Below are 17,207 nucleotides of genomic sequence, written 5' to 3'. Positions count from 1 at the left end.
CAGATTCAGGGATGAGGAAGAAAACTGTGCTGGAGCCTGATGTGAGGAGTACAGGCACAGAAGCCTCCTCTGGAGAGTTCTGCACCATAGCATGACCCCAGGTTCTGGACAAGCAAGGGGTTAAGTTAACCTTCCCTCTCCCGAGTTTGGGAGGAGGAGACTAGTTAAAGAGTAGTTCTAACAGAAAGAGGGAATCTGTCAAACAAAACGCTCAACAGTCCCTGAATTGCTCTTCAATTGCTCAAAAAACGAGGCCAGTTATTTAACCAGTTACAGTCCAGGACCAACATCAGGATTCTCACAAATATACAAAACCTCCCTCCCAAACAACTACGTGGTTCATGCGCTTAATTCCCCCAGTTCTTGACAAGGAGGTTCGGGTCACGGACTCCAAAGGCCTTCAACAAGGGACAACCTATCATTCTAAAAATGCAATTCAAAAATTCTCGAAACTGACAACATTTAAAGTGCGGTCAACGCTTAATATATTGAGTGGGCACCAATTAAGGAGTGCTGCCAACTCTATGCACTAGCACAGGGATGTGCTCTTCCCTACACAGTACGGAGCAGAACAGTCTAGTCTAGGCTTGAGCTATGCAGAGGCTTGATCAGAATACACATCCCTTTCTAGAAAGATACCCAAGAGGAAGATGACTAATCTTTATAACGCTGGCTGAAAGCAACAATGGGAGGTTTGCACCAGCTGATGATTTCCGATCTAGAAACTTCAGTGAAGGCGTCAAGCTACCGATAGAGCAATAAAACAGTAGCCTCAATGCATACACAAAAATGAGATTTTGAGTGCCTACATGCAAGGTAGGTCTCATGCAGCAGAAACAGATGCAGTCAATCTCCTGAGCTTACTTTGTTTTCAAAATAAGACCAAAAAAAAGCAGAGCATGCATTTGCTGCCTTAACAGAGTAACATCTAGAATGCCCCTCACTCCTCATGAGACTTACAACTTTACATACCGGGAAGACCAGCTACAGGTAGACTGAAGTACAATTACAACTTGTTGTACACCACAAGGTATAAGCCAATGAAGATGCTTTATACCAGTCAAATGTCAATAAACTATACTTTCCACAGAAAACAGAGCTTAACAACTATTTACCAGAAACAATCTAAGCGTTTATCTAAATTTAAGCAAAAATCTGCCTCCAGTGGCAATTCTCAAAATACTCTTCTTTGTTGGAGATTAAAGATGGTATGTTACAACCTAAAAAAGCATCCACTTCATCACCACGAATACACCTGCACTACGCATGTTTCCCATGCAAATGAACACCCTAACTTGGCCAACAGGCTGACACATGTCATGCTCATTAACATGGGATACTTTTTCATTCCGTCTTCTTTTTTATATCTTGCTTTACCAAGCAAACCCTTCACTGTCCATTAAAAGCTTAATTAAAGAAGCCTTCGGTTCTTAAGCAGGCAACAATATTGAAAAGCTATCGGTCCAGACCCTAGCATTACTATCAAATATAGTTAGCTCAAGAAAGATGTTGGTTTACCTCCCTTTACCCCTTACCTGCTCTGGACTGAACAATTCTTCCTGAAAAATCATGAGGGAGAACTCAGCTGCGCGGTGATGTGGTTCTTTGCTCCGTTCTTCATCTGCTTCCTGTGTGGTCAGAAGTTCTTGTAGTATTTTAGCAGCAGCAGCAGTTTCTATAGACAGAGTGGGATCGGCAGCACAAAGAATGTCAGAAGGCTGTAACGGAGACAAATCCAGTGCTCCATCTGCTGCCACCAGAAATGACGTGTCTGAAGTTACAGGAGTGAGACATTCCAGCTGGCTTTCCTCAGTTGAAGAAGGTGCGTAACTATTAACAGGCAGTGCCTGATTTCCATTAAGCTCCAGGATTGAATTCTGGCTCTCTACAGGTGCCACTCCCACCTTTTCAGCTTTGCATGATGAATGCACCTCAGCGGCAACCTGAAACATGGCTTCAAGACTGACTTCTGCCTTCTTGTTTTCTTCAGATGTATTACATAGCCAGTCAGACGGCATCAGTTCAGCTTCATAAGATGACTGCATTGGAGGATTCTGGAAAAAACAAAATACAGTGAACTTTTGTATAAAAAATTACCATGACAGGATGTGTATTGATTCTGTCTATCCATTTATCCAAAAGCTTGAAAGATTGTCTGTTATTCTCAGTTAAAACAGCAAGTTTAACCAGAAGAAAAAAAACCCTGCTACTTTGTCTTGGTTTTCATTAACCACCTTACTCTTGGCACGCTTCCTTTCTTCTATTCATGGTCTATCCTGGAGAGAAGGTTACTTACCAGGAGCTGGTGTATGCCTGCAGATGCATTGTCTGCACACCCTTTGCACCGCAGGTGTTAAATATACCCAAGCATTCAAATCAGAGACTTCTGGTCTTAGTAGGACCTGTGGGGGTACATTAGAACCACCCTCTTCACGTGCCACATACGTAATAGAAAATGAGAGAGAAAATCCACCTGCCTTCAGTTCCTTCTGAAACTCAAGCATTCCTGTTGTTGTAGTATAAATAAATCAGTATAAACCACAACATTTTTAAGCAAAAGAAAAAGGTCCACGTGCTGTAAATGTGCATATGGACAACACAACTTGAGGAACTCACTGCTTCTTAACCAGTAATACCATTTTCCTCCTCAAGTGATTGTCCCTATATAGGCACATCTACACAAGGGGTGCCCCCCAGGGATGCCCCAGTCCCAGGAGGAGTGGGAGTTCAAATACCGATGACAGCAAATACTGTAAAACTGCCCTGCCTGTCACAGCCTCACATCTGGACTCTCCTGTCATGACAGGGTCCCACAAAGGCACAACCCAAAGTCTGCATCAATCTGCATAAAAACCTGACAGAATTTCAGGTCAGAAACCCTTCTTGTAGAACCTACAGAGACTGCCTTTGCCATCACAGATCAGGTCTGAACACTACTACAATTTTTCACTGTAATGACATCACAGGACGACAGGACACAATCAGCAATCCAGTGATGATTTTTTTAGTAGCATTCATATATATCAAATAACCTTTAAAACAGAACAAAGACAATGAAAGAGTTTTTCAAAAGCAGCAAGTCCCACCCAAGTGAAATGATAGATGACATTTTAACAGCCAGTGTCTGTACTGCTACTTCTTCCGGAGGTGACTCTGTCAAAGGACACTAGAAGGGTCATTTCTTCTGACAAATACAAGTCATACAATGATGTTGAACAGAAACTCAGGTCTATTTAAAATACAGCCTTCTTTTGGAAGAGATCCAGTATGAAGGATTAGTCCTTAGTGCCTGACTATCCTTAGACCTTCTAGCTGAGGTCATGGTTAATGAAAAGCTACTTCCAGAGACAAGTAAATTAGAGAAGAGGAAGCTACAGGATCACCTACTAGGAAAGCCGTATCAGATCAAATGCCAGTGAAGGACTTGACCTCTCCCTGATGGAGATACCACAAAGAGATGAGATCCCGTCTTCTGGGTGTGTGAAGTCAAGTCCTAGTGTGGATTGGTGTAGATGTGCCAGTTTGTAGATAGCCACAAACTGTGGAGGGTGGGGGGAAACGGAGGGGGAAATAAAACCTGGAATTTGAGAAATTTCGGTTAAGCTAAATCTTTTCATTAAAGGCTAAGCCACCTTTATGTTTTTATGAGATAGGTTCAAACACTATTCCTCTCATTTGATTTTTTTTTCAGTTCTATTTTTTTAAAATGTTAACAAGGTGTTTCATTTCTGTTGCATTGCTTGTTTACTGTCATAAGTAGTCAGGATTTTAAGATCTGGGTTACCAAACCGTCCAGGAATAAGATCATCCCTGCCAAAAACCAACCAACCAACCCACCCACCCATACTGAATCTTCTTCTGCCTCTTCTTAGGGGACCTCAGCTTGAAGCTGTTATAGCACATATTGTCCTTTTGGATGCACTACAGGATCTCGTATGTATTTCCAACAGGAGAAAGTGGCAACACAAAGGTACAATTTAAATCCTTTTAGTTCACCTGGAGAAGATATGACAGACAAGGATGAGGGGAGGCAGCAACGAAACAAGGAAAACCAATAAAAGATTGAGAAGTCAGGGCCTGAAAGACTAATAGCTTGCTGGTCATGCAAGCTCAAGAGGAAAAATGGTCTGACTTAGCAGAAGTGGTGAAAGAGAAGATGGGCATTTCACTTATAAGATTAGCATAGCGTGAGCAGGAATTAAAGCACAACCACACCTTTTCAGGGACTGCTAGCACTACACAAATCTGGCTTGAGTGCTTGGGCCATCGGAATTAGTTCAGACTTGATTTCTTTTTGAAATAACATGGCTGATTATCATTCCTTATTACAAATAAAAGCAAACTAAGGTCAGAAAGTTTTTCTTCTTTTTTCTTGCACGTTTATTTCTTCCATTTCCTGTTACCTCTTGCTTCAGTTCCACAAGGAAATACTGACAGCTTAATAACCATGGTAATAGCAATAATCAAACAGCAGGGCTGCTATTAAAAAAAAAAACAAAACGAGGTGGGGGCAGAAAAAAAAAATATTGCTGAAATCCAGTATGTAGCCTCAGTTCACATCTATGATAAAGCAGCGGGGAAGTACTGAGCTAATGGTTGTGAGCTGCCAGCACTGCTGTTGCAGAAGATAGCAGGAGGTCTCTCAAAAGACTCGTTCCTACCCAAGGATACTGATTCATCACACTAATCCAAACCCCACTTAAGAGAACCCTAATGAAAAATGGGTAAGAAGTTGTACCCGAGCTCCCTGTTTTGTAACCAACTGTGATGAGAGTGTAATACAAACCTCTGAAACCCCGATTTCAGAAACCTGGTGAGATACACCATCATCAGCCACCATGTCTGGGTATAACCACCTATGCCCCCTTGCCATTCCACGCAGTAATTCTCTGCAGCTTTTCCTGGAGAGCAAACTGCAGCCAACCAACCAGTTAGTTACCGGCCTGGTCTGCCCGTGTTCCAGGCAGGGTCACCTAACACTTTCAGCAGCTCAGGTGCGTACTGTACAAGCCCAGCAGCTGGCCTCCAAGACCCAGAAACTCCGCCTGTCTTAATCTCTCCTAAACTTAAAAGCGATGCTCTCTGCAAGACCCAGTAAGGAACAGCACAAGGTTTAAGCTTCCTTGTCCGAGAGTGCCAGCTTTTCCTTCTGAGACCACAAAGCACCGTCTGGATCCAACAGAAACGGGGCTGGTAACCAGCTTGCTGACTGCTAGTGCGCCGATACGGTTCGCTGTCTTCGGGACTGGTCCAGCAGTTTCGTATAGGCTTTGCCACTCCTACCTAGCAGCACACAGCGGGACCAAACAGCCTAAAACGCCCCGCAAACCACGCTTCAACAGCATCGCACTGAATTCCTGCAACTGGTGGAAGGTATTGAGTGGAACGATAGGAAATACACCATGCAATAGTTCTATTTTTTGTGAGGAACAATAAAAATGCTTAGCGAGCCAGGGCTGATGAATTTTACCGCTTTTGAGGATTTGTGCAAGTGGTTACTGATGGATGATCAATACACCAGCAGGGCAGGATGCTCAATACTGCAGCTTGCCACATCCCCCAGCAGACGTTTGGGGAAGTATATGCCCCAGAACACACAAAAGGCAAACTGATTATTCCCCACAGCTCAGCAAGAACCGCAGGCAAACTGCTGTCTTCTGTACCACCTGCACAGCCTGTCACCACGTTCCAGGAGAAATGACCTATGCTATGCTAAGACTCAGAAATCTCTAGAAGTCCCGTTGATCCACGCGGTACGATAGCTGTGTTACCCTGCTCAGAGACAGCCGGTTACTGACCTGGTGGAACTGATACAGGGCACTGCTCGCCTTTGGCCTTCTCACGCAGAGGATCGCCTTCCCGCAGTCTCTGCCCAGATGCTCGGCAGCTTTTTGCTGGGGGTTTCCAGGAAACAAAGCAACCGCTAGCAAGTGGCCTAAAGCTCTTCTGACTCCACACACTGCCCACGGACTTGCTTCTCCAAACAACTGAGTTTTACTAGACCCTTTGGACACTGTATATTACCCTTCAATCTAGCCACAACACCACCTTTGACAACTCCTTTGGAATGATTTACTATCCCATTGATCTCGGCCTTCCGAGATAAGCTATTTAGTTGTGACTTCCCATCGCTCAGACGGATCCTCGCGTCCTGGATGAAAAAAGCAGCTCACGATCAAAGTGAGAGGACAAAGATGCACGGTGTGAAAAATAAATACTACAATATCGACGGCATGACTGGCCGTTGGCTATTTATAGCCTTACACTAACGTGTTATCCAGGCCATAACCTGCCCATCTTGGATAAGCTTATTTTTTAAAAGAAGTCACGAATAAAAGACAAAGGTTGAAATTTGCAAGACAGGAAACTGGATGATCAAGCTTGAGTAGGTCAACCCTTTTTCAACACACATAAGCATAACTTGCTTCGCTTGTCCTCTGTGAGGGGGAAAAAAGTATATGCGTTATGCTGTAATAAAAAAGGAAGCTCTTGCATTCTTACTTCAGATCTTCTGATATCTGATAAGCCAGGCCCTCCAAATAAGGTGCAGTTTCCACTAAAATTACACAAAGCGTTTACAGGAAGTACTGGAATTATCTTCAATAAGAGATCTCCGAGGTGGGGCCCATTCCAAAAAGTCACCTTAATTTTTCTCGTTCATCAAATCAAACTCAGGACTGCAGGAATCTGTGACAAAGAAGCGGAGCTGCTTCTCAGTATTTTCATAATATTAAAGAATCTCTTTTTGTCCAGGCAAGAGCATTCTTCCAATACAAATGCAGGCTCATTAACTAAAAGTGATTCTGGTGAAGTCAAGCAAAAAAACACTCCACTGATGAGGACACCCACTATGCTGCTACCCTGAAACCTAACCTGAATTACAAAACTACCCGTTTAACATTCAGTGGTTCTTTGAAATAGGTATTTGTAAACCACATCACTTTCACTTTATCAAGCAGATCAATTTTCAAATTTATATCCTTAATTTCACAAGTGTACAAACCTGCAGTTCATTCATACGGTCTCCTTCGCTTTCACCTCCTTTCAGTAGGCTACGCTCACCTGGACAAAGCTGTCGTGGGTGCACGCTGAAGCAGCAGGACCAGCACAGCCAGCCAGAGGATCTGTGTGGGCTGCTGCTGAACAGCTCTGTGGTGTGGCTGCAAGAATTCAAACACAGCTATCAGACTGCCGGAACCTGTGTCTGCTGTGCAGTTCTATTGCTTACTTTGATTAAACATTTCAATAATCACACAGTAAATGAAATTCCAGAAATTTATTGCTACCTCTCAAGTGATTTTAAGACCAATTTCTTAATCTTAAAAATACTTATTTTAAGATATGTATAGATATATTAAAAATATATATTGCAAAATTGATAAAATACACACATACATGCAGAAACTTCATCATCAGTCTTTTCTGTCTTAATATCACCTTTTTGATTTGGCTGCTTGAGTTTCTTGTCACAATACACCACAGAAAGTGTATTCACATAGCTGAGCCTAGGTGTTCATACACACATACACACTTGTGACCATGTGAATTTTAAGACTTACAAAGAAAATGAATTCTCTTAACCGAGAGTGTGTCATTCCGAAGAATATCATGACTACTCCTGAACTACCACTCACCAGAAAGGTTTTCATATGTAAATGAACCCTACAGGCACAGATGTATGCCAAAGGTGCGATTGGACTTGCACTGTCAGGTGGCACCAATAACTAATATTTCTCACATGGTCTCCACGACTGATTTTTCATTATTAGACACTCTCAGATAATGAAGCTTCAACGCATTTCTTTGACGCGATTCTACTACTGTCAAAGGTTTTGCAGATAGTTGAAAGTAAACAGAACTAAATCCTTAAACTAATTATGGTCTAAGGCTAGTGGGGAAAAAAAGACTTAGACGAGCATATTTTATGTTACTGACTTTTCAATAAGAATCATAATGAAAAACCAGGGAAATTTTTTTGTCACGGAAGTTAACAAACAAGTTTGAATACACACAAAAAGAAATCTTTTCAGAAAGTTCTACTTTGATTTCATTTAATGGGACTTCAAAAGTGAAATGAAAAGAGTCAAGAATAAGATTGAACATACATTCTTCAGTTCTCTCACTTATTAAATACGTATCTTAAAATTAACTATCACTTTCCAAACAAACTAATCTTACTGCTGTGCTCTCATGATGAAGGAAACCAGACTTTTTCATGTGGACATCTGAAGAAACACGCTTTCAGCATTCTGTATGTTATAATAGACAGAAGAAAGGATAGCGGAGAGATTAAGAGATACACAGGCACAGAAGTAAAACCACTGAGACAGTCCTAGAGTGAGAGTGAAAATTAAAAGATTTAGCATACTCCAGTGAAATGTCACTTACACTCTCAGAAACGCTGATTAATTCACTGGAGTTTTCGAACGCCTCAGATTCCCTAAGTTTCTGTATTTTAGTTTTGATTACAGCTTGCAAAATTTGGTATGTTTTCACCGCGTTCTCACACCCACCTCCCACCCCAGAAGATTCTACCTGAGCAACATAGCCAAGTTATCCTTTAAACTTAAAGCAACGAGCGTCATCCAGTGAGAGAGATCTCCATATTCATGTCTAAATCTACGCTGGTCTCCCTCAGCTCCCCTACAGGCAGTACTTCAAAACAGGCACTTCCAGGACACCAGTAATCTCACCCCAAGACAAACTCTAAACCGAGCAACGTGAATCGCGCCTGAGACGCCCCTTTCCTTCCCTTGACTACGGGAGAGGGCTGGGGCCTTAGCTGAGACAGAGACAACTACAATTCATCATGATGAGTTTCAGCCTATGCTCTGTAACCAATAGAAACGCAAAGCGGGGACCACCTCCCACCTTAATGAAGCAAGGATTCTGGATGAGGCTTGGAGCAACCTGGACTAATAGAAGGTGTCCCTGCCCACGGCAGGGGGGTGGGACCTTGCTGATCTTTAAGGTCCCTTCCAACCCAAACCATTCTATGACTCTCAGGACACCTGCTCCTGGGAGAAGACTTGATAGTTAGCAGCTGGTGAGGCAGGCTCCACACTCTGGCCACCACAGTAATCTCTGCATAAGGGGCACAAGGCAGAAGTTGCCTGTCTCTTAAACATTTAAGTGTGTCTACAAGAAACGCGCAGCTCCTCAGAACCCTTCCTTGACAAAAATGACGTTATGGAAACTGTTGATTATTGTCTGAAATGTTCTCAGCAGAGGTCTCAGAAGAGATGCACAAAAGATGTAATGATTTCACTGTGTAGGATTTCTAAACAGGGATAGCTAGCTGTCTCTGTGAAGGTGCGGCTGCCAAAGGAGGAGCAGGCAGAAGGAGAGAATAATAACTGAGCTTTAGTTTGTTCAAGGAAAGGGTCACTGTTCTGAATTTCAGAAGTTTTAGGGAAATTGAACAAAAAACACCACAAAACAACAACAAACAGACCACTACTCCCCAGAAAATAACCCATCATGGGATTTTTCCAATTCAAGGTAAGGGCAAGGAAAAGAACAGTAATTTGCTTCAACTCCTCTTCTGAGGAATAAAAACACTGAAGTGAGACTGATTTATTTTGTAATCAAGTGATTAAGTGAGACTGACAATTGTGGCAGAAATAATTTCGAAAAAAGAAAGGAGCCAAGACTTTTTGTACTTTCTAGTCTTCAGTGCATAAAAAAATACAACATAAAGAATCTAAGCAAGAAAAAAAAATTTAGATACAAAAATAGTATGAGCAGAATGAAATATTCTACACCAGGAGTCCTCAAACTACGACCCGTGGGCCAGATATGGCCCCCCAGGGTCCTCAATCCGCCCCCCCTGTATTTACAGAAGCCCCACACCACCACCACCCCGCCGGGGGTTGGGGGGGGAAACCAAGCAGCCGCAGATGACTGCCGGCCACCTAATCCGCGCACCGGCCCCCTGTTTAGAAAGTCTGAGGACCCCTGTTCTGCGCAATACGTTTGACTGATCTTTAAGGTTTAAAACCTTAACCTGGAAAAACATGAGACCAAGGCCTAGGATACTACTTCTTAACAAGGTCTCAGTGCTTTAATATCATTGTCCAAGTTTTGCTTAATTGAAAAAACAAAAATGAAACTTAGCCTCACACCGACTAGTTTTGGACAAATGTTTTTCTCCTCGCCCTTTCACCTCAACAGAAAGGCTATACAGAAAGTCACCAGGGGACACACAAAATCTGGAGGAAGGACACGAATAGCAAACAGAAACTCCTTTTGCTTTAAAGGTCCATCTTCCTTTTAGACTTGACACTTTCTAATTCTCACTTGAGATATGCACATGGCAGAGTATTGTAGAAAAATATTTGAAAGTCTCACTTTAAAATCCATTTTTGAAAAGCAAATGCAGAACTTTTTTTTCATACCTGTTGGATAGCAGGCTTGTGAGTACGGCACTGAAGATGCAGAGTACTACAATTTGCAATGGATGCGGCAACGCTTTGAGTCCCTTGCTGAAGTGGCGGAAGAGAAGCCACAGGCTGGAGTGTGTACGTGGCTCCCGTTGGAAGCGTCTGGAGTACCGGAAAGGCAGCCCCTTTATCTGGAAAAGCTGGGGAAGCCCCTTGCCCTGGCAGCAACCCAAGTGGTCCCTGCTGGATCCAAGTGGAAGGGACTGGAGTCGGATCTAATCTTTGTGCCGGTGAAGTGCTGGGGGCTCGGCACGAGGTTGCCGTGTAGGAGTAAGGAGGGAAAACACCTTGACCGTAAAGTTGATGAAACTGTCCTCCAGTCAGCAGTCCTGCAGTGGGTACAAAATAAAGTGAAACAAGTGTTAAGGAAAGGAGTTTTCACAGGCAAAGAAAGGCAATATGAGGAGCCAAGGCTCTACAACATGATTTGGGAAGACTGCCTTTGCTCCAGCATACTTAACCCAGAAAGGAGACTGTACTCTTAGACCCGAGCATGCAGTAACTGCTGTGTGGCACACGAGCGAAGCGCCAACACAGAGGTGTCTGCGTAGCATTCAATCTCCTTCAACTGGCAGTAACGAGTTACCCATATTTAGAAATGTGCCATACATCGGAAAGTGTAGTAACTTACTAAACCAAACAAAAGCAATTTTGAAAGTACTGTGTCTTAAATCAGACAATACATTTTAAAAAAGGGACATCATAAAGCAAGATTTTACCAAACTCCACTACTGACAGCTCACAAACAGCTAAGGGAAGGGCAATGTCAAAATCCTCCAAAGGACTTTGCAAGTACTTTATGACAAGTCATTTATTTGGTCAAGAAAAAAAATTCAAAGCCAGTTCTTCCTCAGTCAGCTCAACTAGTTCAGTGCAGACTAAAATATCCCAGACTTTGCCATTTTGTTATTTCCTAGATAGTCCTTTCATTCTTCTCTATTATTTTACAGTTTCCTCTCTCAGACAGTTACTGTTTCATGAAATGGCATTTGCTTTTATACCATGACAGCCCAATTTCTGTTTTGGTGGCTTTCTTGAAACACTGACAGTAACACCCCGAACGCCTGTGCTCATTGATTTCTCTAAGAACTACTGCATTTGTGTCTCCCCTGCAGGATTGCATTTAGCCATGAGAATTACAAGTTTCAGGATGGTTCACGTCAATAGGGTTGATCTAGAAGCCAGGCTTTCTCAGACCTGTAGTTTCCAATTCTCACTCAAAAGGATTTTTTTTTAAAAATAGCCTCACATTTACCTCTGGCACTCCTCTGATGGAAGCTAATTCAAGAAATCAGTAACATACAGTCATTATTCTGCAAGTTCACATTTAACCGTTAAGAATCACTAAATAAATACCAGCTGACCCTGAAGATTTGCTAAGACTTAACGTATAGGACTGTTTATTCCCTGTTCAGTACTTTCACCATTTATAAACAGAGAAGGAACAGGGGTATGAAAATCCTTTTGTTTATATTTTACCTTTGGATAGGGACATGAAGACTATCTAGTTCTAACACGTAAACAAGACACCACAGGATGCCAAGTTACCCACCTCCCGTTGCTGTACAGGAATTGCTCCTGAATGTTTAACACAGCGTTACATGCTGCAAGACACTGGGAACAGACTGACGCTTTGCAAACACAAGTATCTCTTATCTATCAAATCACCTCACATTTACAGCAAAGACGTGTCCCTAAATAGTCAGTACAGAGCGCAACAGTGCATCGTCAGCCTGTCAGAACTTGACCGCATAGAAACCCCAATGTTTTCCTTGTTCTGACTTTCTAGAAAATGAGACTCCTAGAGCAAAAGCTCTGAAACTGCAGCCATCAAAACAGAGGACAAAAAATGAACAGGTCATCTCTTTCTAATAATTTCCTTTACCAGTGGTCTGCATTACATCAGACAAACCACATGTCATTGAAGTCTGCAATGACTCATCTTAGCGTTAACAACGTTCACATCAAATCATTAATTTAAATGCTTCCTAGCCTCCCTACCGAAATAAGTTCCATCCCTTCTCTGATGCTTCATTTTGTTGTCTTGGTATTGCACGTGCAGTTCCACACACATCACGGAAAACACCACTTGAATTAGATGACAGTTCCTACCCTGACACAGTAACCAAGAGCATGGTGATACCCTACTCTGCTCTAAAAGCCAGCCGGTGCTGCAGAGAGCAGTACCGTCAGCTGCTTCTCCCCTTCTCCTGGTCGCACAGTCCTGCCGCTCCTCCTACACCGCGCCTTACAGCTCTGCACCCATGGGGTGCATCACCCGGGTCCAAGAGCCAGCCACAAAAAGGCTGTTGAAGTCTTCTCCGATCGTTGCGCTGAACCAACACGTTGCTGTATCAGCTGCAAGGAAGATGACAGTTAACACGCCACCAAGGGAATGGGAAGCCGGAGTGCTCTTCTGGCAGCAGCCCACAGTTAGAGCAGCCCAAGAGCACTGCAAAGCGAGATATTCACATCTGCCTTACACAGCGCCAGCTACAAAGCTTTCGGGCCGATACAAAATCTGTGGAATAATCCTGAGGGCTCAGACTTGTCTTGGGAAAACTCAGATCCTCTCAAAGAGCGTTAGAAAGAAAGAAAACACGTTGTAGGGCTTTTCAGCAGTATTATTTTCTAATTAGCTCTCACCTACTCATGCAATCCGTTTTAAAAACTGCATAGCTTGTGAATTCTTTTTCAGGAGACAACTGACAAAAATCTTACTACCAGGCCTTGCCTCCTTTGCACAAAACTAACAGGATGCTCTAGTTATCACTTCACATGACTCACTGTTTCGCACACATTTAATGACAGCTTATTAAGCACCCCTACTGATGGGCATCCTTACCGACGGGCAAGAAGCAGTAACGTTCACCTGGTAGAGCTGTGCCAGCTCCACAGAGATCGGGCAAGGGTGTTCTTAGTGTAGTATGCAATGGAGACTGTACTATAGTCTACAGGCAGCCTGAAATACATGTGAACCATCGTACTCATGCTTACTGGCAGCAGATCTACCTGCATAAACTACAACAGCTTCCCTACACCAGGTGAACTGAGATGCCACCGGCAAGGACAGGTAACCCTTCTCCCTCAGGGGAGTGTTGATTTTCAAATCCCATGCCGGCGCCCAGCAGCTCGCACTCACAGCGCGGCTGGTTGATGACCAGCCCCCGGCCGGAGGCATCCCAGCGAACGGAGCGGCAGCGCGGGCTGTTGACCAGCCGCCGCAGCCTGGCGGGGAAGGTGTCGGCACTGACGGGGCCGGGCTGCTGCGACGCGTCCGTGTCGGTAGGTGGCACCAACGCCGCGCTCAACCGCCGCCCCGCTCCTCCGCTTCCCCCGCGGCCCCCGGCCCTCAGCCCCGCCGCGGCGCTGGTCCGCGCAGCGCCCCGGTCCCTCGGCACGGCACGGCCGCCCCCGGCCACCCCCGCCTCAGCCCCGCCGCCCCCCTCAGCTCGCCGGTGCCCTCAGCCCCGCCGCCCCCCTCAGCTCGCCGGTGCCCTCAGCCCCGCCGCCCCCCTCAGATCCCCGGTCCCCTCAGCCCCCCCTCAGCCCCACCATCCCCCTCAGCTCCCCGGTGCCCTCAGCCCCCCCTCAGCCCCGCCATCCCCCTCACTCCCCCCGTCCATTCAGCTCCCCAAGTCCCCTCAGCCGGGCCATGTCCCTCAGCCCCCACCATGTCCCGCAGCCATCCCGCTCCGCCCCGCCGGTCCCCTCACCTCGCCGACCCCTCAGCTCCGCTGCCACCAGCATCCCCCGTAGTTTCCGTGAGCGACCGGGCGGCTGAAGCTCGGGGCGGCCCCGCCGCCAGCCCGGAGCCGTCCCAGGGGCAGCCTGGAGGTCCTTGAACCACGGCGCGGGCGGGCGCCGGGCCGTGGAAAGCGGCTGCAGGCGGGGCAGAGCGGGGAGCACGCGTTCCGCAGCCCCGCGCCCCGCCATGGCTGCCCGCCGCACCGGGACCGCGCGCGGGAAAGGGGGCGGGGCCGCAGGGCCACGTGACACATCGCATCCCAGGGAGGGGCGGGGCGGGGGCGGGTTCTGCTGAGCAGCCGGACCTGCCCGGGCCGCTGCGCTGTCGCGGGGTGCGGGCGGCGGGGACGGAGGGGACGGACGGGGGCGCGGGTGGCGGGGACGGAGGGGACGGGGGGACAGAGGGGGACGCGGGCAGCGGGGCGCTGGGGAGCTGCTCCATGTGCCGGGGGTGCACCGGGCTGGTGCTTACCCCGCCGGGAGGAATGCTGCCGGCAGAGCAGGTGTTGCAAAGTGTCGGCTTAAAAACCACTGGCAGTTCACAAAAGGAAAAGCAAATTTGTAAGGAGCGCAGAGGAACGCGGAACAAATCGGGAATTGTGTCACATTTGCCCTAAAACCCCCCAGACCTGTGCAGTTCTGATCCCCACGCCAGAACAGATCAGGTGGGGTTAAAATGGGGCAGAGAAAATCAGCAGCGAGGGTAAGAACTAGCTTCAGCGGAAGGAAATACTGAAGAAGGAATCTTCAGAGGGGCAGTTATGGTATAAAAACATAGGTAGTAAAGTTGTAGTTAGTGTAAAGGAGGCAAGCACGACTAATGGAGGGTTTCAAATAGGAGAAATCAGATCAGGTACTTAATCACAGGGAAACCAGGGAACTAATTGCCACAGGATGTTTTGGGTACCACAATGTTACTTGGCTAAGGGAGGGTGTGGGGGTGTGCGTGTGTGTGAAGAAAAGAGAGAGGAAAAAAGAAAAAGAACAAGATTAGCTATATCCACAAAGACCAGAACTCTTAAGCGGCACCTTTGTCACTGCGAGTGCTTGCACTGTGCGCTGGCACAGCTCTGAGGCGGTGCCTGAGCTGCACTGGTGCAGATCTGCCCTCTCCTCTGCCTTGTGCTGCCAGCTGTGACTGCAGGCAGACTGCAGGAACCAGCAGAACCATCCTTAGCGCTGCAGAACAGGAATCTGCTATGAACCGAAAGGCAAAGAAGAGCAGGGAGCCGGGGAAGGAAGAGTGCGGTGATCTCTCTCTGCTTGCATCTTGCCCACAGCTCACCAGCAGTGGCGGAAGAAAATGACATTCCTCTGTCTTGGCTGCCCTCAAAGCAAGGCAGGAGTGAGAAGACTGAGCACCTGTGTGTTTCGTGACCTCAAATACATTACCTTGGAGTTGTCGTAAGATTTCTTAGCAAGAAGGTACAAACCCAAACCTCTTCTTTAACTAAAGTCGTCCTTATTGCTTTGGTTTACAGCACAGCCCCTAACCACCAAGGCAAGTAAAAGCGCAGTAAGTTCCAGAAAGGGGGCAAAATTGAATAAACTGATGGAAACTGTTCCTATTTTTAAACTGAAAGAAATATCCCTCTGCTCTTCCGCATAGCTGAAGTGAGGAAAATGATGTTTGGATTGGGTTGCTTAACAGAGTTTCACACTTCAAATTAAACCAGAAGCAGAAATTTTGTCAATGTTGTCATCAAAGCTAAATCCAGCACCACAGAAGGATGCTGCTTTACCCAAGGAATTAATGGCCTGCGATTCTAGTAAGCTCATGCTGTCATCTTCCCAAGAGGCTTTGCAATTTTTTTCCCCTCGGTAATAATTTATTAAGAATTATGTTGCTCAGTGTAAACAGCTAAAACTTAAGTAAAGCATACTGAATGCAAATCTGAAAAATCCAGAAAAATGTCCACTTCACAAAAAATTCTTCTCGGCATTCCTGAGGTTGTCTTTTGCATTACTTCAGTGAAATGAATCTGGGTTTCTCTCCCCCTGTGCAGCGAGAGTGCCAGAAGACCATGACTACCTGATGGTGGGACAGGTGAGGTTTTTAGTGTATCATCCGTAACTCAGGGCAGAGCCAGCAATACGTAGTCCGTAACTGAAATGCAGAGCATGACTCCCTAGAACCAACACACAGAAACATCGGTCCCTTTGGTACCACTGGCCATTCTTGACTTCAGCCACAAGAGCGGATTCATTTGCCACTTCATGGTCAGTGGGTTAAATTTGGTCCTGAGGACTTTAATCATTACTTTGCTGTCAAAGATTGTTATTAGCCAAAGGTGATAGGAGCTGCAAGAAGAAATAGCTTATTACTAATTTGTGTTATGGACTCAGTGCTTTCCTTCTTTTTCACCCATGTGAACTCAAATTGCTGTTAGCCCGCACGCCCCTGTTTGCCATGTACCATGGCAGTTACTCTCTGGTGTGTGCCTCTCTCACAGCTGTGCCTTTCTCTGCAGCTAGCTTTCTTCCTCCTTCCCTGCTGCAGGACACCAGAGATGTCCCTAGTTTACACACAAGAAGGTGGGCCTTTGCCAGAAATTCATAATCCTCTTCTCCTGCCAGTGCTTAACCTCCATTCCAACCTTTTGTAATAACCTCCTAGTTTTCTGTGTTTCCCTTGCTTATACATATATATATAGTAAAAACCCCTACCAACTGAACGATGTAAATTACACATTTTGCAAACTGATTCTGCAGAGCTGAACAAAAATGGTATTGTTAGCTTGTCTACTGCATGTCAGGGCAAGGACGGCTGCATTTCCATGCGGTGTGCTGACCCTGACTACCATCCAAGGACATACTACTGTTAGTAAAGGCAGCACTTAATCCCTGGAAGGTCTTACCAGGTTAAGTGGAGGATTTTTCATCACCTGGAAAATTTAAATCGATGTGTGCTTTTGTTCAGCTACCAGTTAGTTGAGGAAGCGACCAGTTTACATTATCAAGCCTGTAATTTGAAGAAGGCCAGACACGCTACGTACAGTCACCCTTCCTGGGCTGAAA

At 45.7% G+C, this 17,207-nt stretch overlaps 1 long non-coding RNA gene across 1 annotated transcript; it reads right to left on the bottom strand.

The window, feature by feature from the left end:
• Window positions 1-802: 802 nt before the first annotated feature.
• LOC130143493 (uncharacterized) lies at window positions 803-10,955 on the bottom strand. Its single transcript, XR_008819748.1, has 3 exons — window positions 10,398-10,955; window positions 7,063-7,160; window positions 803-2,054 (listed from the first exon to the last, which is right to left on the bottom strand). It is a non-coding gene; the product is annotated as an uncharacterized LOC130143493 (long non-coding RNA).
• Between the last annotated feature and the right edge of the window lie 6,252 nt (window positions 10,956-17,207).

Source organism: Falco biarmicus, unplaced genomic scaffold (assembly GCF_023638135.1).
Source record: "Falco biarmicus isolate bFalBia1 unplaced genomic scaffold, bFalBia1.pri scaffold_30, whole genome shotgun sequence".
Taxonomy (NCBI): Eukaryota; Metazoa; Chordata; class Aves; order Falconiformes; family Falconidae; genus Falco; species Falco biarmicus.
Note: the sequence above shows the minus strand (reverse complement) of the source record. Positions and strands in the feature narration are given on the sequence as shown.